This window comes from Pristiophorus japonicus, chromosome 25 (genome assembly GCF_044704955.1).
Source record: "Pristiophorus japonicus isolate sPriJap1 chromosome 25, sPriJap1.hap1, whole genome shotgun sequence".
Taxonomy (NCBI): domain Eukaryota; kingdom Metazoa; phylum Chordata; class Chondrichthyes; family Pristiophoridae; genus Pristiophorus; species Pristiophorus japonicus.
Genome location: NC_092001.1, coordinates 10,643,324 through 10,669,279, shown reverse-complemented (window position 1 = coordinate 10,669,279; position 25,956 = coordinate 10,643,324).

Sequence of the window (25,956 nt, the reverse complement as noted above, 5' to 3'; positions counted from 1 at the left end):
GCCCTGGGAATCCTCAGCATTGACTCCAATAACCTTGAAGTTTCATGCCATCAGCTAAATCATGGAAAATGAAATATCCTTCTGATTATCAACTATGGCCCTGCTGCATTTGATGAATCAGTAGGCATTCATTTTGAACATTGGGGCTTCGTATCAATTACCAAGAATGGGTCAGTAGATGCATTACCGGTAAGCTGCCGAGCCATGAAGGACATAATGGCCAGACTGGGCTGTGGCAGTAGGTGTGGAAACCAACATGAGAGAAAAACATCCTTGACCTGACCCTCACCAGTCTACCTTTCACAGATACATCGCTCCTTGGCAGTCTTGGCAGAAGTGACCACTCAACAGATGTGCAGATGAAACCCCATCTTCACATTGCAGACACAAACCATCGTGTTTTGTGGCACTACTACTGTACTAAAGTGGATAGATTCAGAACAGATGTAGCAACTTCAAACTGGACCTCTATGAGGTGCAGTGAGCCAGCAGTAGAATTATATTGCTACAAAATCTGTCGCATTATAGACCGGCATATCCCTCACGTCATCATTACCATCAGGCCTGATGGCCAACTGGGTTTCAATGAGGAGTCTAGAAGAGCATGCACAAGAAGCAACACCAGGCCTACCTCATAATGTGGTGCAAAACTGGAGAAGCTACTACAATGTACAACACAGCGGAAGGAGCATTCTGTAAACAGAACTAACCAGCCCCCTAACGAAGGGATCAGATTAAAGCTCTGCAGTCCTGCCTCATCAATGGTCGTGGACAATTGAGCAACGAAGGGGAGGTGGAGGATCCATAAATACACCACAGATTCAGTGCTGATGGAGCTCAGCACATGAGTACAAAAAACAAGCCTGAAGCGTTTGCAAATATCTTCAGCTAGAAGTGCCGAGTGCATGATACATCTCGGCCTTCTCCTGGCGTTCCCAACATATCAGTTGCCAATCTTAAGCCAATTCAACTCATTCCAGCACAGGGTATACTAGGAAAGTCTTCACTTCAGATTCACTTACTAACTAAACAGCGGTATAATCAGTACATAATATTACTAACTGCACATTAAAAATACCATTATATAATTGCTGCACTTATAATCATACTTGTTAACTTGCTGTGAAATATCCTGGGCATCCCTGGTTTTTGAAGTAAGATGGAAAGAAATTAAAGGTACCCAGGGCCTCCTTGACCAAAATGTCCAAAGACACTTTGAGCATTTCTTTTCAAAAAAATAGCTGCCTGTAAAACAATAAAGGTAACTTGACAAGACTCTAGATATTTGATACGCGAAGCCATAGCGAAATAATAATTGTTCACTTCCCAGGAGAGATCAATGTCATCATGTCCCATTTGAGTTAGACACTGCTCGGAAGTGAAAACAGACCGTGCAAGATAAAGGACGGTGTCAAGAGGGTAATGGCCTGACAGGGACAGGCAGGATCACTGAGTATGTGGCACCTCTTTAATTGTGTATTTAAATTCAAGTGTAAGCCCCATGAATGGCTAAACTTGTCCCCAGAATGGGTAAACTTGTCCCCATAGATGTTTCTGCGAAGAATGGGTATAAGAGGCGATCTCTTCGATATGTGATGCTGAAAGATTCGGCAGAAAAGCTTGCGTATATCCACAGATTGGCCTAGGATGTACGGGCTGTAGGATGGACCACATGTTTGACACAGACGTAATGCAGAGACTAACGAACCCATGGTGTGGGGGAGGGGGTTGCACAAGCTGATCACAACCGGTCTACCCAGGCCATAACGGGTAAAATAACACTTGATTGCGCCTGGGTAGCTACTGCTCAGATACCATAATGTATCAGATCGTCCTTGCACTAAATGAAGTATAACCACTGTCACCAATTATGGGCAAGCCGAATCGTTGGGAACATAAGATTGAAAAGGGTAATTGGCACAGACTCAAAAAATCAACACCTCCTGATATCACAAATTATAAAAAAACCAGTACATATATGGACCCGACAGCATCCTGGCTGTTGTGCTGAAAATTTGTGCACCAGAACAAAGCCCGCCTCCAGCCAAGTTGCTGGAGTAAAGCTAAAATACTGGGATCGAACTGAAAAAAAAAGAATACTTACCAAGGTATGTGATGCCCACAAAAAGTAAGCCAAATTGAATCCAGCGAATTACCGCCCATTCATTCGATTCTCACTCATCAGCAAATGATGGCAGGTTCCCTCGACAGTGCTATCAATCGGCACTTGCTCACCAATAACCAGCTCGCCGATGTTCAGCTTTGGTTCTGCCCGCACTATTTGGCTCTATACCACATTACAGCCTTGGTCCAAACATGGACAAAAGAATAAATTCGTGGGAGAAGCTGAAAGTGTCTGCCCTTGACATCAAGGCAGAATTTGATCGGGTGTGGCATCAAGACGCACGAGAAACAATGGGTAAAACTTTCACTGGCTTGAGTCATACCCAGCACAAAGGCAGATTTTTGTGGTTATTGGAGGTCAACCATCTCAGCCCCAGCATATCTCTGCAGGCATTCCTCAGGGAAGTGTCCAAGGCCCAAACATCTTCAGGTGAATCATCAATGACCTTCCCTCCATAAGCAAGGGAGAAGTGAGGATATTCGGTGATGATTGCACAGTGTTCTGTTCCCTTCGAAACTACTTAGATAACGAAGCACCATGCGCGCATACAGATAGACCTGGAAAAATCCAGACTTGAGCTCATAATTATCAAGTAACAGTTATTCCCCACAAGTGCCAGACAATGATGCTTTCGAGCAAGGAAAAGTGCAACCAACGTTTCTTGACATCCAACGGCGTCACTTAGGCCGAGTCCCCCACCATCAACATCCTGCTGGTCCCCATTGACTAGAAATATAACTGGAAAAACCACGTAAATAATTTTCCTGCAGGAGTAGGTGACAAGCTTCATATGCTACGACGAGTGATGCACATCCCCAAAGCCTTTCCTCCAGCGGCAAGGCACAAGTCAGTCGGGTGATGGTACACTCTCCACTTTCCTGGATGAGTGAAGCTCAAGAAACAAACAAGAAGCTCGACACCATCAATGAAAAAGCAACCCACTTTATTGGCGCGCTATCGACCAAGTTAAACATTAATTCCCTTCACTAACAGCGCGACTTGGCTACACTGTGTACCATCTACAAAAAAAACTGCAGCAACTAGTCAAAACTTATTCGACAGAACTTCTCAAAACCGCGACCTCTAAAACATAGAAGAGTAAGGGCTTTATGCATTTGGGAAGAACACTACCTCCAAATCCTCCTCCAAGTGACACATCATCGTGCCTTGGAATATTATTGCCATTCATTGATCGTCACTGGGCTAATATCGTGGAGCTCTCCCGAAGAACGCTGCGAACGCCCTCACCACATGGTCTGCTGCGGTTCACGAAGGCAGTTCAACATTGAATTGTCAACTTCAAACAGGATTGTGCAATAAATGTGAATATCGCCAACGACACTGTAATGCCGTAAATGCACAAGCAAACGGTTTTTAAATTGTAAAGCTGCCTGAAATGTTCTGTTTTAGGAGACTATCTATTGTGCAGCTATGTGTTGGTCTTGCACCAGTGTGTGGATGATTATGAGGTGCTCTTGTGTGAACGGCTCTGTGACTCGGAATTTGCTGACCAGTTGCTTTAATTACATTTACTACACACATTGCTACAGCGAAAATGAGCACGAGGTGTGTCAGGCTCCCGATCAGCTTTAAAGAAAAGTTAATTTTAAGGCCGCACAGCAAGAAAGGATCCAAGTGGAAACCGATAACCCCGCTGCTGAAAATGTTCAATGATTCATTTATCTGCAACTAACGCCTGTGTTACAGGCAATGAAAGACGTTGATTCAATGATACAATTGTGAAAGACGAGGTTCTCCAACTCTGTATCTATTTATTCACATGTGGTCTAGAGCTATTTGGTTGACTGGCCAATGAAAGTGGATAACTTTCCAGCAATCATAGGTTGTACTCATGAATTAATTTAATCAATTTATATACCTCAGCCTGCGCAGCATCCTTTGGTGCTGATTTACAGGGAAACACGCAATTCGCTTTGCAACCTTTGCTACTTAACCACGTTAAGCAAATCTATTCGTTGATGATGTGCTATGCAATGGATGGATAACGCTGATTACAAGTCTTCACGCTTTTTATTCGCCACTGTGCCTAACCTTAACATTAGGCTATTTTTGTAGACCGTGAAATAGCGTTTAATACATGACATGTGGTCTGGTTTTTTCTCTACTAGTTTTGCAAGGAAAATTTAATTCGCTCACTCAGCAGCTTCAGGAATACCTAATCATCAGTTACAAATTTAAATCCGAACGTGGTTAAATGAAAGTCAGTTTGGGTAGCGAGTCAAATCTCTTTGATTCCTGGAGCTCCACTCGATGAAATACCCCAGTCAATTCCTTAGTAACAAGATAAGGGAAGGAAATAAGCATTCGTCAGATTCCTCAGCATATAACTGTCAAGATATTTAAAAACAGCTTTACAACAATGAGATTTCCGGGACTTGGGAAGATACTTGGATTCACAGTGCGGGACGTGCCTTGCATTTAATGATGTATATGGACCCCTTCAACACAGCACAAGGAGCATCCTTTGGTTGTACTTCAATAGAATGCATATAACTGGATTGCCAGCTTTTGATTTGTTAAATTAGGGACAAGCCTGGAAGACTATCTACTTAAAATCTGTCAGAATGAACATGGAACTGATCAAAATAATGTTAAATAATCGAGTTGTTATTATTGCCTCCTAAGCTGTGGTACATGAGTAGTCAATTAAAAGAGTGTTTTTTGCGCTGATTTCAAGATAATTTGAGGGTTTCATCTATTTAAATATTTATTGTCCAACGGCCAGCATCGAACTTGATCAGTTTACCACCATGTTTGCTTTGTTACTCAGCACATGGAGATTGCAGTTTGTTTACAGCAGAGTAGGTTGCGATGCTTTCAAACAGAAACATGTGATATTTGATGAACTTTCGACAATATCATTTTCATCTTCAGGGACAGATAATTGATGTGTTACGAATGACCTCCTGATAATTCAATAAATATTCAACAGAATATGGTTACCCAATGAACTCAAATGTTCTGCCCACCTTCACTCCTAACTCCCAATTTCACATTTTGATGATCTTTTAGATCTTTATGATTGAATTCTCTGCCAAGAGGAACAATTTGAGTAAAGAAACCTGCGCATTCTCTTCATAACATTAAAAATGACATTGGAAGGCTTGCAGGTAGAATTTACGAATTCCGACAATGTGATCATAACTGGAAATGTGAATCACTGGAATATCTTTTGCTGACCTGTGTGTACTATAAGGTGTGGACGAATTTTTTCCATGATCAGCCTATCAGAAGTAAACACAATATAAATGGGCTAAGTTCAACAGTCACTATAACAACAATAAGACATTGGGTTTGAACTCTATCCGTCCACGGACCATTCTCGAACAAAGGGATGATTGGGAACTGGCACAGTGTGGATAGCTGTGGAACTGGAATGTGGCAGAGCTGGGGAACGACAGTGTTATAGGGAACCAGGAGAGCGCGGTGGCGGCAGGGGGTGGGGGGATGACGAAAAACAAAGCGGGTAGATTCGAACAAATCAATACATGCAGAGGGCTCCATTTTGAATTAATAAAATATCAATCATATTTTGTTTTCAAATTTTAAATACCGATAAGTGAAATGATAGTAACAGCGATTCGATAAAATTGCTGAAGGAAGAAATGGGATCAGTTTCAAACCTGAATTGGTCATGGTATTATCATCCATTTCGTTTAAAATTGAATTGTTGAAAATACATAACAGTTAAAGAAAAATATTCAAACTGAGCAAGAACGATATCACGATAAGACTGGATTGACCCAGTCTTAAATTGAGAGGTGAGGGTTTGGGTGAGGCTTTGATGTCAGCGGGTGAATGACCTGGAAATTCGCGATATAGCCAGAGGCTGGGTGGTTGTCCATAGAGCAGAGAAGGTACAGGTGAAAGTTGAACAAGGTGTTCAAAATTAATAGTGGCCTGAGAAAATAAGGCTCGCTAAACAGAGAACACAAAGTTATAGCAATTGGCAAAAGAGCCAGGGGAAACTTGGATTGTTTTAACACAATGATTTCCAATGATCTGGAATGAACTGGCTAACATGTTGATGGAAGCAGATTCAATAAAAACGAACGATTTGCGTTTATATGGCATCTTACACCGCGTAAGGGCGCGCTAAAACACATTACTTTTAATTATTCTAAATTACTTTTAAAGTGGAGTCATTTGGGTAATGCTGTGCACAAAAAGGGTGCACAACAAGGTCCCGCAAACAGCAATGAAATGAGCACCAAGAAATGCTGTTACTTAAGAGATAGATTTTGGCCAGGATACTGTGGAGAAGACCTCTGCCCTTCTTCGAATTAATGACATAATATGTGAGTGTAACATGGCTAATTTGCTGACGATGCCAATATTGGAGGAAAAGCAACGTGTGAAGAGGCACACAATATCAGCAAAATGACATTGACAGGCTAAGTGAGTGGGAAAAAATTTGGCAGATGGAGTGTAATGTTGCAAAGTGTGAGGTTATGCATTTTGGCAGAAAAAAATCAAAGAGAAAGATATTATTTAACTGGAGAAAGATTGCAAAGTGCTGCAGTACAGCGGGACCTGGGGGTACTTGTGCATGAAACACAAAATATAGTATGCAGATACAGCAAATGATCAAGAAGGCCAATGAAATCTTGGCCTTTATTGCAAAGAGGATGAATTATAAAGGAAGGGAAGTATTGCTACAGCAATACAAGGTATTAGTGAAGCCAAACCTGGAATAATGCGTGCAGTTTTGGTTTCCATATTTATGAAAGGTTATAGTTGCTTTGGAGGCAGTTCAGAGAAGGTTTACTCAGTTGGTTCCGGAGATGAGGGGGTTGACTTATGAGGAAAGGTCGGGTAGGTTGGGCCTCTGCTCATTGGAATTCAGAAGAATGCGAGTTAATCTTATCGAAACGTGTAAGATTATGCGGGGGCTTGACAAGGTGGATGCAGAGAGGATGTTGCCACCGATGGAGGAGACTAGAACTAGAGGGTATGATCTTAGAATGAGGGGCCGCCCATTTAAAAGTGAGATGAGGAGAAATTGCTTCTCTCAGAGGGGTGTAAATCTGTGGAATTCGCTTCTTCAGAGAACTGTGGATGATGGGTCATTGAATATATTTAATGCAGAAATCGACAGTTTCTTTGAAGATAAGTGGATAAGAGATTACGGGAAGTGGGTAGGGAAGTGGAGCTGAGTCCATGATCAGATCAACTTACTGAATGGTGGAGCAGCCTCGAGGGTCCGTATGGCCTACTCCTGTCCCTTTTTCTTATGTTGTTCCGTCCTTATGTTTTATGTACACCAGTATGGACAGAAGTGGCCTCGGTCGCGTTTCACACAAAGGACCGTACCTCTGACAATGCAGCACACACTCAATGCTGCAGTCAACTGTCGGCATAGCTTTTCAGTCCAGATTTCTGCATAGGAACTTTAACCCACGAACCTCTGACTCAGAGAATGTGATGATCGAGACCCTACTGACACCTTTTAAATTAGTACCTTACAAAAATAAATTGGATATATAATTTGGAAAGTTAATGTTTGATCAGCCATGACCTGATTGAATGGCGGAACAGGCTTGGGGGACTAAGTGGTCTAGTCCTCACCCTATGTTCCTATATTTGATAATCTAGAGGGAAAGACCATGGGAATTGGACTAATTGGGTGCCTATATTAAAGAACGGGTATGGGCACGGTAGGCCGAATGGCAACAGTCCTTGCTCGATCATTCTCTGCATCTTGCATTGCGCGTGATCCTGTGCCCATTCAAAGGAATGATGTCTGAGGATGCGCATCCACAATTTGCTAATAAACCACACATTGTGTGAGACTCGGGCAGTAGTGTGTGGAATTAAATAGTATATATCCACAATAAAAATAATGAAAGCCCCCATAGGTCCAATAATTATATAGTGGTATAGTGGTAATATAATAGGTTCAGACACAGCTTTTTTCAGAATACAAGACCTTTAACAGGTAGATTATGAGGTTTAAATAAAACCCTTTAATTAGTGTACGGAGTACAGCACAAATAGATCATCTAATGAGTCATTGCTGGAACGATCATTACGCGATTTTTAAATGTAATTCAACCACATAACATGGGAATCTGGAATCCAGGCACACAGACACCACGCGATAATTGAATGGGGACTGAAAGGAGCGTAAGGTTACTCACATCGTTTCATTGCCTTAATTAGAGAACATTCCTGACGATCCGACGCTGGCTGAAATGAACCCAGTTTTTAAATTAATCCCAGGAAAGATATAATGTGTGAGCACCTGCAAGAGGAGCAATATAAAATGGAGTTATTTTGGTTTGAGAGACGATGTGTAATCTTTACCTGACCTGGTGGAGTTTCTGAAACACATCAGTGGCCTGTAGGGTGGGAGCAATGCAGTTCGAATAACCCAGTCGTATTTTAATGCAATAGTGCACAAGGTTCCAAAAATACAAACGGTGAAACGTTGTGGGATGGAGTTGGAAATTTTGCACTGCACAGAGAGCTAATTGCAAAATTACAGTAGGTTATTGACAAGTAGCTACATGTAAGTTACCATATCTACAAATGGTGAGGAATTATGGGATGGGGAATGTGCGAGAGCAGAGTGTGTAATTACAAAACGACAGTACGCTATCGACAAATGGGAACATATAAGGGACAGGTGATATTTCACATTCTGGGTTCATCTTTGATACCAGTTGTTTTGTAATGTTTGTTTAATAGAATCTCAACGGGAATAAGAGTATATTAGAAACAAAAACACTATACAACCATATATATTTACTGGGTTGGAATAGATCATTTGACCCAATCTCTCTCCACTGGGTTCTATCAAACAGCAATCAAAATCAATCAGCACTGTCCTACTATCTCCCCACAATCTGTTATGTTCTCTGCTTCAAATATTCATCAAAGTTTTCCTTAACTATTACTTGAGGCGAAACATTGCAAGCTCGAGACACCATTTGGCTAAACACATTTCCACTAACCACTCTGCTCATTCCTTTTATGACTAAACTAATATGATCACGCTTTATCGCTGACCATTCATCAAGATGGAATGATCCCTCCCACTTCACTGTGCCAAAAGTGTTCATAATGTTTAACATCTCATTTAAAGATCTTAGATGTGGATACTGCAGTAACAAATCCATTAACTATGATGAGTGCAGTTTTGATCTATGGCACTATCCTTCTGTATCTACAATGCTCGCAGTCTTTGGATTTAATGGACTTAAGGCCTTGAGGCGACCGAAGCTGTGCCTGCTATTCTAATGTTGGCCACAACAATGCTTTGTAAAGATTCATCAACACTTGTTTATTATTGTATTTTATTCGCATGCATATAAAATATTAATTTATGTTGGCTTTATTACAGACTGATCCACCTGCAAACTAGTTTTGTTGTCATCATGTAATATGATCCCTCGTTCTCGCTGTGACATCCGCTCTTCAGTTCATTTCCATTGAGACTGATACCATTCCTTGGCATTTCTCGTAGATTGAGGAGAGATCACCGATAATAGTTCCAGCAGCAGTGCAATGAGAATAAATTTTCTACTTGAAAATAATGGTTTTTAAACATTTCCAATAAGAAATTCAAACATTTCTCTTAACCTGACATATGACATAAAATTCCAACCTGCAAGTCTATTTATTCAATGTCTGTAACTAATGATAATGATGATTTCATCTAATTGACTTCCTGGATGATTGACACTTCGATAATTATCGGTTCCCTTCCATTGCCTCAGCCGTTCGCCAGTCAGTGTCTTTCAACTCCAAAAGAAACTATCCATTCTCACAGAAAATGGGGCGACCAGCTATTCTACTGATCAAAGGTATTTTGTACCCGATTCTCGCAGCCGTCGGTATCCCAGGTGAGCCATTGTAACATGTGTGTTGTTAATCGATTGTTAACCATATCCCTGTTGGTTAATGTAACATGTTTTCTCGCATCACACTATTGGAAGGGACAGGAAACAACACGCGAACTGTGTGTCTGCACTTTCTGCGCTCCCTTCAAATCAACAACATGAATTAAGTGACTGTGTTCTCTGAAGCTCCAACACAAGGATTTTCGGACCGTCTTGTCACCCCGGGCAGAGTGAGCGCTGCAGCAACAAATTAAAATGTGTGGTTCGTTTGCCCTAGAAATGGCACCAATACAAATTCTGTTCTCACACTGCTCCGTGTTGATAATCATACTGAATGAAGTTAATGCTCTCAACAGGTCTCTCCATATATATTTCAATCACACACCCTAGCATTCTTTCCTCCTCCATTTTTCTTACAGCAAGCTTGGTGACAATTGTGATTCTCTCCCGAGGTAACTGCCGCCTTTCAAAATGTATCTCTGTCTACATTGTGGCCATGGCAAAAGCCGATCTATTAGTCATGATTTTCAACGTAATAGTGTATAATATTTTCAGTTATCACTTTCCATTTTCATTCATTTACCACACCCCCGTATGTAAGCTCATTCTTTACATGTCTCTGTTTGGTTCACCATCTCCTTCACATTTGACCGATTTGTAGTTATCTGCTGCCAGAAGTTTAAAACAAAGTATTGCACCAGCATCTGCGGCCGCGGTTATAACAAAGTTCACAATATTCCTATTTAAAAGAACATCCCTATTTTGTTTGCATTGGAACCTGAATAAATAATTAACAACGTGCAGTGAGGCTGCCGGACAATTGCGGCTTTTATTGCATCACCTGCAGGTGCAGCGTACATCTGGTTTCACAGCGCACGGTGCGTTTGGCTTCCTTTTACTTTGACTGCCTTGTTAAATTATTTGACAATTAAACATATTTTAGTGGCCAGTAGATCCCGCAGGACTCTCCGAGGGCAGAGGAGTGACGACCACAGCGATTCAGAGATGGAGAACCGAAGGAAATTCATAATTTTACTTTTCACTATTTCGGGCAGTTTTATATTTTTTTGGCTGACAACAGCCGTGAGTTTGGTAACTACCAAGCTGGCAAGCATCAATTATTACCGAAGTGACAGCACAGAACCTGGATATATTGCCAGTGGAACAGGAACAATGTTAACATTTTTGACTTGCTTTTAAAACCCGTGTATTTATGCAACAACCCAGAGGAAATTCAGAGAAGATCTGAAGAATGTGGTGAAATCTCCATAGACACTCATTCTGAGATTAGATAGAAAAAGGCAATAAAACGATTCAATTAAAAAGAAAGTTTCCTCATCACTATAGCTCAATTTCACCGCCATTTCTGTTGTGCAGGCATGCCTGTTTACTGTGCGATGTCTGTAACCTTGTTGTGCCACATTGAATGCAGCCTTGCACTTTACACAGCTTACCGGTACACCAGAGGGTGCTATTGCTGGAGACTCAGGGGTTGCCTGTACACGGCAGGTAACTCAGTATGAAAGGGAACTCACAGGTTGTCGTCGTCACTCATGATCTGCAAATAAAGGACTGCAGATCTGCACAGTTTAAGAGCCATACCCTGCCTACATACACGACAACTGCCGACGAGAATGTCTGCCCACCATCCACGGTCTCATCAGGGACATACTAGCCCGGGAGAAGACAACCACCAAGGGTTATGAGGAACTTGGAGCAATCATACAGGAACAAATAAACAGAAGCAAAGCACCCTCATAGCCAGGCATCGGTTCTACACTTGCCGGCGACCTTAGGGCAAAGAAATTGCCAAGTATGCTGCACACTTTAGAAGAGTAGCTGCACCGTGTGAGTTTGGCGACCACCTTAATGAAGCGCTAAGGGACATATTTTTCATCGGAATCGGCCACGAAGACCTCCTACACAAATTGCTCTCGGTTGACATCACGATCACCCTGCTGAAAGCAATTCAAGTAAGCCAGGTTTACATGGTTTCGGTCAACGTCTCCACGCGAATACTGACCCAGGACTCTAAACCGACGAGCGCAGTACACTGCATGGATGCTTCTAAAAGCAGAAATGCTGCCCCGAGTCCCGCAACCATGAGTCTGCCACATGGGAAAACCGGATGGCCCCATGCTGGCGATGTGGAGGAAACCACAGGGCCCACCAGTGCCACTACAAAGACAATGCATGCAAAGGCTGCTAAGAAATTGCGCACCTTCAGAGAATGTGCAGAAAAGGCTCTACTCACTGTGTCTCTGATGAGTTGGTGAATCACCGGGGCTCCGACACAAATGAAGATGAAGCTGCTCAAACCCTGGGAGAAGAGTATGGAAATCTTTACCTGCACCACCGGAAGTTCTCTGTGGATGATGGAAGTGGACATCGATGGAGTGCCAGTCTCCATGGTGATCGATACAGGTGCGAGCCAGACTGTGATGAGCCAAAATACCTTTGAAAAACATTGGAGGATTCCTGCCCCTCGAACAAAATTGTTTCCTGTCCAGGCAAAGCTGTACATCTATACAAGTTAAAATCCAAATCTTGGGCAGAGTAGACGTCCAGGTCTCCCAGGGCGGCATGTTGAACAAACTCACCCTGTGGATTGTAGTAGGCGACGGTCCCACCCTTATAGCCAGGAATTGGATGAACCGGGTCCACATCAGGCGAAGTGGCACTGTGGAAGTAAAGAGCACGACAGCCTACCTGCAGCATGATTAAAAGTGGCTGCAGCACCACAAGCACCTGGAAGAAAAGAGCACCACAGCAGCTGCAGCAAGACCACGAAATGGCTGCAGCACCACAAGCAGCAGACCTGTAATCAAAATGACCTCCTCCATGCCACAAGTCAACATGGAGGAGCATCATGTGACATCGAGCGGCCAATCGGATTTGAAGGGTCCCAGAAAGGAGACTGATAAGCAAAAAAAATTAAAGGGAAACTTCCAACTATTTGAGTGCACGGACTTTGAAGCTAAAAATACAATTAAAGGGTGCAAGTATGAAAATGTATGCAAAGTAACTATTGATTGTGATGCTGGTTTAACTAATGTGACTAAAGTGATGAATACAGGTTTCAGGAAGGTTAAGAACAAGTTTATTCTGCGTAACAGTAAGGATAGAGATTGTGAAATGCCTAATGTGACCATCTCTGTTGAAAACAGGACACCCATAAGTGATGCAAATGCTAGAATGTATAATGCAGGCTCGACTATGTGTGATCAGAGTCAAGTTGTCATGTATACCGGTACGACAGTACTAAAGGATATTGGGTCCTACAGGGAACATGCTGATACCAATGGAATCCCCCTGTGGGAGACCCCCAGGTCCAGTAGGCTACCTGGCCATGTAGACTGGACCTTTGGAACGAATGTGATGTCCCTTGCACGACACACACACAGGCAGTGGGAGCAGACCCACTCGAGGGACAGTGGTCAATGGGCAGCCCAGCCACCACCAATGGCAACCTGCACCAGTCCAGACCTACAGCCCCTGGCCACCAGGGCCAATAACAGAAACATGAGGCCAATACCCTCGAGCTTCCCTGGCAAAACCTGGGATGACCTGACCCTTATCGTCATTGCTGGACAAGAAGACCATCCAGTCTTGTGGCCCTGCCCACAACCCCACAACTATCCACATCACAGAGTATACACATCACCTACTGCTGCCGTGTCCACCTCCCTGAGGGATCCCACAACAGTGACATTCACTTGGTTTGTGTGTGAAGGAGGGGAAACATCCCAGGCCAGACTCAAGCACAGGGGTCACACCTGGTAAACTCACAACCCTCATCACAACCTCACATAGCCCACCACACATCATCTCCCCTGGTCATGTCAACAAGGAGATGAAAAATGCTCATGGGGGAGTATTGCTGTGTAGGCATGCCTGTTCACTGTGCGATGTCTGTAGCACTGTTATACCACATTGAATGTACCCTTGTACTCTACACACCTTACCAGTACACCAGAGGGTGCTGTTGCTGGAGATCCAGGTGTTTCCTGCACATGGCAGCTAACCCAGTATAAAATGGAACTCACAGCTTGTTGTCGTCACTCAGGAGCTGCTAGTGAAGGACTGTAGGTCTGCACAGTTTAAGTGCCATACCCTGCCTCGTGGAGTCATCACTAAAGGTGCCTACATGCACTACTGTTTCCACCGTCGAACGTCCTTTCTTTTCTGGTGATTTGAAACATTGGTGAGATCGTGTGTGAAGATTCATTCATTTTGTAGCATGTGTTTGATTGATGCATTGCTTTAGTTTTCGCACTTGTTTCGCTGAGTAAACATAATCTCGTCCTGAAAATTTAGCACAGATCACTTTCATGGAGCTAGGATAACAATGATGATGTTCAGCAGCTGTTTCGGACATGTGGATAGTACAGGAATACATCTTATACTGCAGGTACAGGAATCGAGCGGCCCACTTTAAATTCATCAATAAAGTTTCAGTCGGTGCCTAAAAAATCAAATGTCTTGCGATCGCCGATATTGGTAACTTTCCAGTAATTTGGTGTGAATAATACCGGCGTATTGTACACCATTCATGATTGACAAATAGTGCGTTTTTTTTTTACGTGATCAGTTTTCGCATGGAGAAAATAGTCTGAACTCGATTCATCGATATAAGCTTTCACCTCGTGTGTTCCGGATACTGACTGAAAACGTCGATTGTGCACCGACTGGTGTCTCACTCAACACAGAGATGGAATATGTTGTTGCATTGTGCTGAGTAATATTATTGATATTCTGTATCAATGACCCTCCTCAAACAGAGTAAAGGAATGCAAAAATAATAAGTTTCATAATTTTTAAAACTCTTACAATTGATGCAATTAATCTGTCAAAAATACAGCCAGAAATTCAGCTGAAATCAAACTGATATTTACTATGCTGTATTTTGCTGAATATTTGCAGACGGTGGGAAGAATGTTTGTCAATTATCAATTATGATGTGGTTGCACATTCTTCCAAAAAATAATGAACTAATCGCAGGAACACTAGCTTCCTTACATATTATCCATTGGAGAACTCGCCTGATTGTGTTGGAAACGCCAAGGAATGCGAGCAGTGCCTCAATGGGAAGGAGCTGAGAGTTTGGATGGACAGCGAGCGATAGCGATCCAAATACTCAATTCATAGCAAGTGTGTTTTCAGGGGGATAAATCCATGATAACTTAAGCATAAATTCTGTTTTATAGATATGGGCATAGATCATAATATTAAACAAGGAATGATGCATCTTTACACAATACTGGCGAGGCCATCGTTACAAAACCAGGTACAGATTCGGACCCTCATTGTGTAAAAACCATTAAATCCACTGAGAGCGGGCAGTGTCGATTTAGCATAATGGTGCCTTGGATCAGAACTATACTTGTGATTAGGGATGAGTTATTATGAATATATACAATACAGCTACGAAAATTAAAAGGCGATTTAATAGAAATTTAAATCATTCTAAACAGTTTCTGCGCAATTATGATGGAGAGATGATTCCATTTAATTAGAGAGTCATTGATAAAGGGAGATCGACACAATGTGGGCAAAAAGCGAATGACCAGATGGTTAGCCGAAACTTTTTCATGAAAGGGTTGCTTCAGGACATAGTTAACGGAAGGGTCGATGAATATTTGAACCAGAGGAAGATGAATTACTGGAGAGAGAGAGGAGGACAGTGTGTATAATTTCTGATCGCTGTACCAAAGAACTCAGCAGAGATAGAATGGGTCAATTGGCTTACTCCCGCAGAGTATCTATGGTTTTGTAATGTTTTTTTACGTAGATATAATTTTCATTTCTATTTGTTTCTAAGATAACCTCCGCCCCATTGAGAATCTGTTAAACAAAACGTTAAAGATAAATAGTTACGGAGGAAGATTCCAAGTGTTCAATAGTCACCCGTAACTTACAGGTTCCAATTTCTCGATAAAATAAGAATATATGAACATAAGAACATAAGAAATAGGAACAGGAGTAGGCCATAAGGTCCCTCGAGCCTTTCTGTCATTTAATATAATGATGTTTGATCCGATCATGCACTCATGTCCACTTCCCTTCCCGCTCCCCATAATCACTTAATCCCTTATCAGTTCCGAAGCTGTCTATCTCTGTCTTAATCTACTTTCATTTCGGAACGAGCTCTCTGTGCGGTACCTGATTTCCCAGCCCATCGTATAATTCCTCACCCTTAGTAGATGTGGAGCTTTGTCCGCAGAGTCATTAAAATCAAACTTTGCACTCCAACTATATTTCCCCCACAATTCAGGTGATGTGTTTCAGAAATTCTAGAAGTTTAGTTAAAGTTGAAATTAATTCCCTCAAAACAAACTAATTCCTTTTTACATTGCTCGTTTCCCAGGTGCTCCACCTCTCGGTCTCTCCGAGCCTTATTTTAAACACTGGGATTATTTCTGCCACTGTCTTGCACAATTGAGGATACCTGCTGCAGTGTCAGTAACCTTCACTCCCGTCGGTCCCCATTCCTTTATTTCTTAGTGTCTGTGTTCCTGGATTTCAGATTCCTATTTTACGTGGTTGAAGACTGTAACTACACTTAAAAACCCCACTTCATCACTGCCGCTCACACAAACATTCTTCAAAGATTTACTTTTGTGCCCTCCGCATCCTAACCACATGGCGTTTGCGAGTCGTTACTGTCTAACTGCCATATTCGTTGGCTAATTTAAAAGGTTTTATTATAATCCTCAATATTATCCCGAGATAATGCCTCCAATTATCTTCCAAATGGACAAGTACATATTAATTCACACTCATTAATACTTTCTTAGCTATTCTCCGATTGACTACTCCAGTGCTGGGTTCTCCCAAACCTGCACCATGGCCGGAGTCTCACACACACAGGAGGCGCATTATCAGACAATTATGGAAGATCTTCAGCAGCTTTCATTCCATTGATATTAATGGGCGGAAGATCGTGGGTAACGCATTCTACATAGATTCACAGAATTAGAAATCTCTATCGTACCTCTCCTGGCTCTTTGTAAGAGGAGTCCAATTTGTCCAACTCCGTTGCTCTTCCGTCTCATCCCAGCAACCCATTCCTTTTCAAGTATATATCCAATTCCCTTTAGGACATGACTATTTTTAGAAAGTAGTCAGCAGTGGCTCTGTAGTATAACTCTCGCCTGTGATTCAAAAGGTAAGTCGGTTAAACTCTCGCTACAGAGACATGGACACCAAATATGTGCTGACGCTTCAATGCAGTACTGAATGTGCGCTGCACATTTGGTGGTGCCGTCTTTCGAAATGGACTTTAAACCGAAGTTTGTTTGTTCTCTCAGATGGATATAAAAGATCTCACAGCACTATGTCGAGGCCGAGCAGTAGAGTTCGCCACAGTGTACTGAGCAATATTCATCCCTCAAACAACATCACTAAAACAAATTATCTCGTCATTACTTCATTGCTATTTGTGAGACCATGCAGTGCACAAATTGACTGCCATGTACCTATATTACAACGGTGTCTCTACTTCAAATATAATTAATTGGCTGTAAACGCTTTAGGGCGTCATCAGGCCGTGAAAGGAGCTGTATATGTGCAAGATTTTCTTGTTTTCATTGACGAATCTGCTTCCATGAGCCTGTCGCGCAGTGCATTCCAGATCATAAAAGTTCGTCATGTAAACATATATCTCCTCATCTCATCTCTGGCACTTTTGCCAATTACCTTAAATATATGTCCTACGATTACTTATCCTCCTGCCATTGGAAAAAATATCTTCTTATGAGCTCAAAACCACTCACATTATTGAACCAATCTCCACTTTTCAAACTTTACTTTATGGAGAAGTGCTCCAGCTTCCAGTTATGTCGACAATTTTCGAGTCATTCACCGGCTGTGAGCACGGCCTGAATGAGGCCTCAGATGCGGATCAGTCCACCGATGCATGAACTCTTTCTTGCTCAGGTTAGAAGATTTGTGTTTATTTTTATGTATAACCAACAATTTAAGGTTAAGCAAAATGAATCTTAATATTTTAACGAATTCTATTTTGATACGGATCCCTTACTTTTACAATGTTATTGATTCATGGTTAACTCACATTAATGCCTTTGTTACCGCTAGGCTCCTGCTGATCTCGCACATTCTACCCGATGTAAACTACGTGACCCACAACTCGACTGCCGGTGTCCAAAGTCGCACCAAGTCTCGCTCACCCATCACCCCTGTACTCGCTGACCTTCATTGGCTCCCGTTTAAACAAAGCCTGAATTTCAAAATTCGCATCCTTGCTTTCATATCGCTCCATGATCTCGCACCTCCCTATTTCTGTAATCTCCTCCAGCCCCACTACGCCCCGCGATAGCTGCGCTCCGCTAATTCTGCACTCTTAAGCAGCATGCGTATAATCACTCAACCATTGTTGGCCGTGTCCTTTGTTGCCTAGGCCCTAAGCTCTGGAATTCCCTGCCTAAACCTCTCCTCCTTGATAGCTTTCTTTTCTAGTTGAAGTCGATCTTCTATCCTACGTGTTTAACCAAGGTTTTGGTAACCTGCCCTAATTTCTCCAGATGGGGCTCGCTGTCAATTTTTTACAATCGCATAATATTCCTGTGAAGCGCCTTGGGATGTTTCACTCAATAGAAGGCGCTGTACAATTACATCATGTTGCTGGTGATGTTGTTAATATAATTTCAACAATCCTTAGTTAAAAGCTCAAAACAAAATAGTTGAGATATTTTATTAATTAAACTGATGCTGCATCCCTCTTTTATGCATTCAATTCTTGCTGCGCTACTTCTCATGGTGGCCGCCCTATCCTGGTTTCCTTTCTTTCTTTCGGATCCGACAATCTGCCAATTCCATCCCACGGTTTCCCACATTCTGCTATTTCCCGGCCTCACCTTTCTTCGCGAATGGCCCCTTAACTCTGAGAAGGATAGTGTTCAAATGAAAGCTATAATAGTTATCATGGCAAGAGGAGTGCTGGCCTCATTTGGACTGCGTAGACAGGTATGCCAATAAACTCATCTAAAGGATATTTCTGCACTGTATAGGTAACAAAACTCAGGAACAGAAATTCTAGGACAACAAAATTCCAGTTCAGAAGAAATTATAGAATATCTTGTTTTTTTTCTTTAGGTAACAGGAATAATTTAGGCATTCTACTATCAGTTTTATTGTTAGTAGCAGAATGCACACATGGCTCAAATTTTTCACTGCTGCAAGGAGTTCAATCATAAATAATTACAACCTCAAAATGTGAAATGTTGTTTAATCATTTTCGAGGAGGGTCGGTCAGCATAAACCTATTCATGTGGCTCTGAAATCGATAACTATGTTATGACAAACGGTATTTTATGTATCCAAACTGCAATATCCATGTACTCTCCAACACAGGCAAAGGTACACTTCGAAATTTCGATGGAATTGTTTATCATTCATTATCTATAATAATGAAGGGAAGAAAATGGGGTTCTAAGGGCATTATCAGCCATGCTCTTATTGAATGGTGGGCCAAGCTCGAAGGGCCGAATGGCCTACTCCTGCACCTATTTTCTATGTTTCTATGTTTCAAATTATCTTGAAAGAAGCGATGCACGAGGTTGATTCCTGAGACGAACGGGCTGTCTTATGAACAATAATTAAGTAGGTTTGGTCTATACTCATTGGAGAATAGAAGAATGAGGGTTGATTTATTGAAACATGGGAAGCAGAGAAATGGCAGTGATTTCAACATTAATTTGGTATCGCTCATCATGTTAGATGACACTAAAAGCATCCCAATAATTGATAATCCGGGGGCTATTGGGAACGTGGAACATCGAACAGACACTATCACTAGAGAAACGTATCAGGTAAACGAATGGGAATAAAGTTGAAAATGTACCCTGGACATGACGGTCTGCAGCTTATGGTATTAAAATAAGTCGCTGCAGATATAGTAGATGCATTGGTTGTAATCTACAAAAATTCCCAGGATTCTGGAGAGGTCCCAGCGGATTGGAAAACCACAAATATAACGCCCCTATTTATGAAAGAAGGTGGACTGAAATAAGAAAACTATAGACCAGTTAGCCGAACATTTGTCATTGGGAAAATAGAAACAAAGAAATATAGAACATAGGTGCAGGAGTAGGCCATTCGGTCCGTCGAGCCTGCACTGCCATTCAATAAGATCATGGCTGATTATTCACCTCAATGCCCCTTTCTTGCTTTCTCTCCATACCCATTGACCCTCTTAGACATAAGGGCCATATCTAACTCCCTCTACAATATATCCAATGGACTGGCATCAAGAACTCTCTGCGGCAGGGAATTCCACAGTTTCACAACTCTCTGAGTGAAGAAGTTTCTCCTCATCTTAGTCCTAAATGGCCTACCCCTTATCCGAAGACTGTGTCCCCTGGTTGTGGACTTCCCCACATAGGGAACAATCTCCTTGCATCTAACCTGTCCCGTCCCGTTAGAAACTTGTATGTTTCTATGAGATCCCCTCTCATCCTTCTAAATTCCAAAGTATAAAGGCCCAGTCGATCCAGTCTCTCCTCATATGTAAGTCCTGCTATCACGGGAATCAGTCTGGTGAACCTTCGCTGCACTCCTTCAATAGCAAGAACGTTCTTCCTCAGATTTGTTGAACAAAACTGAATACAATATTCCAGGAGAAGCCTCACCAAGGCCCTGTACACCTGCAGTAAGGGTTCCCTGCTCCTATACTCAAATCCACGAGCGATGAAGGCCAACATATCATTTGCCTTCTTCATCGCCTGCTGTACCTGTATGCCAATTTTCAATGACTGATGAACCATGACACGCAGGTCTCGTAGCACCTCCCTTTTCCTAATCTGCCACTATTCAGATAATATTCTGCCTTCGTGTTTTTGCCCCGAAAGTGGATAACCTCACCTTTATCCACATTAAACTGCATCTGCCATGCATTTGCCCACTCACCTAACATGTCCAAATCATCCTGCAGCCTCTTAGCGTCCTCCTCACAGTTCACACCGCCACCCAGTTTAATGTCATTTGCAAACTTGGAGATATGACACTTAATTCCATCATCCAAATCATTGGGGCACCAGCACTGAGCCCTGCGGCACTCCACTTGTCACGGCCTGCCTTTCTGAAAAGGACCCGTTTATCCCGAATCTCTGCTTCCTGTCTGCCAACAAGTTCTCGATCCCCGTCAGTATATTACCCCCAATACCCATCGAGATACATCACTGACCTCGCTCATAGTCACTACCCATGCAGATACATCACTGATCTCATTCATATTGTCAATGCACTACGTTGTACATCACTGACCTCACTCATATTCTCAACACCCATCCAGATACATCACTGACCTCACTAATACTGTCCCTACACAGTCAGATACATTACTGACCTCACTCATACTCTCACTGCCCATCCAGCTACATCACTGGCCTCACTCATACTCTCACTGTCCGTCCAGTTACATCACTGACCTCAGTCATACTGTCACTACCCATCCAGTTACATACACTGACCTCACTCATACTGTCACTACCCATCCAGGTATATCACTGACCTCACGCCTACTGTCACTATCCATCAATATTTATCACTGACTTCTCTCATAGTTTCACTACCCATCCATATACGGCCGGTTCAGTAACCTGACGTGCTTAATGCTGGAATTCAGTATCCCTCTTCGTGTTTGAAATATCAAAGTGATCTTGTGTTGGACAGTTTTCTCTCAGGGCCAGACCAATAAAAAATATGATCCAGATTTTCACCATTGTAGGCAAACTTTCAGCTCAATCTCCCTCCGCACAATGAGGGATTGTTGTGTTGTGTGGTTCCTGACTTTTTAGTAGGAATGGGGATTTCCAAATTGATGCACTTTAGGCTGAAATTATAAAGATGTTCAGTGAAACTATGAATGCTGCTTTTAAAATGGGAGAAGCTGTAACTGTGTTTTGGAAGTCCTGCTGTGACTTACAACAGTCCCACACAATGTCTGCATTTTCAATCCTGCACTGTGACACCGATTCCCACAATGCAACCTCACTGAGTGAAATTAACATCGCTTCGTGCTTTACATTAAGGATTTTAATGATTAAATGATAGGAATTGATTTATTGCCGTGAGCAACATGCAGATCTGAAATATGTTCGAAATATATTCCAAAATAATAAATATTGAGAAGTATACTGAATGAACCTGCTGCGTTCAACTGACTGGAATTAATATCAATAATTAGGTCCCATAGAAAGTAGTATTAATTACAGTCATGACACAGGGGGATATTAACCCATTCTGGTCCGGCACTTTTCATATAAAACAGAAGGTATATAATATATACGCATATAATTAGAGAGGTTTTGAAATTTCGCAAGGAGGATGCTATAATCATCGAAACCTAGAACATAGAAAATAGGTTCAGGATTAGGCCCCTCGGCCCTTCGAGTCTGCACCACCATTCAATAAGTTCATGGCTGAACATTCGCCTCATGCCACTTTCCTGCTTTCTCTCCATACCCCTTGATATCTTTAGTCATAAGGGCAATATCTAACTCCCTCTTGAATATATCCAATGAACTGTCATCAGCAACTCTCTGCTGTAGGGAATTCCACAGGTTAACAACTCTCTGAGTGAAGAGGTTTCTCCTCATCTCAGTCCTAAATGGATTTCCCCTAATCTTTAGTCTATGTCCCCTGGGACTGGCCTTCCCCAATAAAGGGAACATTCTTACTGCATCTAACCTATCCAGTCCCATCAGAATTTTATATGATTCTATGATATCCCCTCTCAACCTTCTAAACTCCAGTGAATACAGGCGCAGTCGATCCAATCTCTCGTCATGTATTAGTCCTGCCATCCCGGGAATTAGTCTGGTGAACCTTCGCTGCACTCCCTCAATAGCAGGAACGTCTTTCCTCAGATTAGAAGACGAAAACTGAACACAATATCCCAAGTGAGGCCTCACTAAGGCCCTGTACAACTGCAGTAAGACCTCCCTGCTCCTATAATCAAATTCACAAGCTATGAGGGCCAACATACCACTTGCATACTTCACCGCCTGCTGTACCTGCATGCCAACTTTCAATAACTGAAGTACCATGACAATCAGGTCCAATGCACCTCCCCTTTTCCTATTATGCCGCCATTCAGATAATATTTTGCCTCTGTGTTTTTGCCACCAAAGTAGATAACCTCACATTTATCTACATGATACTGCATCTGCCATGCGTATGCCCACTCACCTGACCTGTTCAAATCATCCTGCAGCCTCTTATTCTCCTCTTCACAGTTCACACTGGCACGCAAATTAGTGCCATCTGCAAACTTGGAGATATTACACTCCACGCCTTCATCTAAATCATCAATGTTTATTGTAAACAGTTGGGTCCCAGCACTGAGCCCTGTGGCACCCCTCTCGTCATTTCCTGCCATTCTGAAAACGAAACTTTTCAACCGACTCTCTACTTCCTATCTGCCAACCAGTTCTCTATCCACATCAGTACATTACCCCCAATATCATGTGCTTTTATTTTGCTCTGCAATCTCTTATGTGGGATCTTGTTAAAAAAACTTTTGAATGTCCTAATGCATCACATCCACTGGTTCTACATTGTCCACTCTAAAAGTTACATCCTCAAAAAATTCCAGAAGATTTGTCAAGAATGATTTCCCTTTCGTATATCCATGCTGACTTTGACCACTCATGTCACTGCTTTCCAAATGCGCTGCTATTGCATCTTTAATAATTGATTCCAATATTTTCCCCACTACTGATGTCAGGCTAACCGGGCTATAAATTGCCGTTTTCTCTCTCCCTCCTTTCTTAAAAAGTGCTCTGACATTAGGTACCCTCCAGTCCATAGGAACAGATCTAGAATCGTTCGAATGTTGGAAAATGATCACCAATGCATCCACAATGTCTAGGCCCACTTCTTTAATACTCTGGGACGCAGACTATCAGGCCTCTGGGATTTATCGGCCTTCAATCCCATCAATTTCCGAACACAATTCCCCGCCTAATAATCTTTTGCTTCACTTCCTCCTTCTCACTGGAACCTCTGTAACCTTGTATGTCTGAAACGTTATTTGTGACTTCCTTCGTGAAGACAGAACCAAAGTATTTGTTCAACTGGTCCGCCATTTTTTTGCTCCCCGTTATAAATTCAGCTGAATCCGACTGCAAGCGACCTACGTTTGTCTTCACTAATCGTTTTCTCTTCACATATCTTTTGCAGTCAGTTTTTATATTCCCATCAAGCTTCCACAAATACACTATTTCCGCCCTCCTAATTAAACCCTTGTCCTCCTCTGCTGAATTATAATATTCCCCCTGTCCTCAGGTTTGCAGCTTTTTCTGGCCAATTTATATGCCTCTTCCTTGGATTTAACACTATCCTTACTTTCCCTTGTCAGCCACGGTTCAGCCACTTCCCCATTTTATTTTTACTCCTGATAACGATGTACAATTGTTGACTTGGACCGATCCTGTCACTGTCATGTGAGATTTAAACGTTTGCCATTGCCTATCCACCTATTTCAGTACCGACTGGGAATCTTAGCGCATGTGGGTACTACAGTTTGACAGCATTGGCCGATTTTTAGTGATGTTTTGGGGAATTTAAGTAATAAATTGTTCCTGCCATTTCAGCGACTGTCCTTCCAATTTACCGAGGTCCGTCCTTGCACCATGGTGCAAGTCAGTTTATAACGAACATTCACTTGGACAGTCCGTGATAATGATTATTGTACACTCAAGACGGTCCATGCTCCATGGAGCAAGTCAGATCACAACGAACATTATCTGTTACAGTACGATTTACCAATCATGCTATTTTAGCAAATGTGGTTTGTTCAGAAACAGATCTTTGGGTGAAACTGGTTGCCCCTTCTCGATATCTGTACTTAAATAAATTCAGTTGTTTAATGAACATGACCGCGAATAATTTCTGATGCTGCTGTGTGCAAGCGACTGGCACTAATATGGTGATCAAATCTGAAAGACTCACTGAAATTTGCAACTCCAACAACAGAAATCATCGCTTCACAAAGAAGATGCGATAAGATTTGGTGGCTATTTGGATATATCACTGACATAATATCAACAATTACAGACCATTCAATGTTTATCGTTGCTCTCAAGCGTATTCTCAAAATACATCCAGATACATCACTGACCTCACTCATAATGTCACTACCGATCCAGATACATCACTGACCTCACTCATACTGTTATACCCATCCAGGTGCATCACTAACCTTACTCATACTGTCACTACCCACCCAGGTACATTACTGACCTTTCTCATACAGTCACTGCCCATCCAGATACATCACTGACCTCACTCATAATTTTACTACCCCACCAGCTGCATCACTGACCTCACTGATACTGTCACTACCCATCCAGATACATCACTGACCTCACTGATACTATCACTACCCATCCATATACATCACTGACCTCACTCATACTGTCACTGCCCATCCGAGTCCATCACTGACCTCATTCATACTCTCAATACCCATCCAGATACATCTCTGACCTCACTCATACTGTCGCTGCCCAACCAGATACATCACTGACCTCACTCATACTATCGCTACCCATCCAGTTACAACACTGACCTCATTCATACTATTATTACCATTCCAGATACATCACTGACCTCACTCATACTCTCACTACCCATCCAGATACATCACTGACCTCACTCATACTGTCACTGCCCATCCGAATCCATCACTGACTTCAATCATACTCTCAATACCCATCCAGATACATCTCTGACCTCACTCATACAGTCAGCCACACCTAAATACCTTATTGGCCTAACTCATACTGTCACTACCCTTCACGTAACAAAACTGTTCTCACTCATACTGTCAGTACCCATCCACATATATCTCTGACCACACTCATGCTGCCTCTACCAATCTAGATACATAATTGACCTCAACGAAACGGTCACTAAACATCCAGGCACATCAGTCACCTCAAT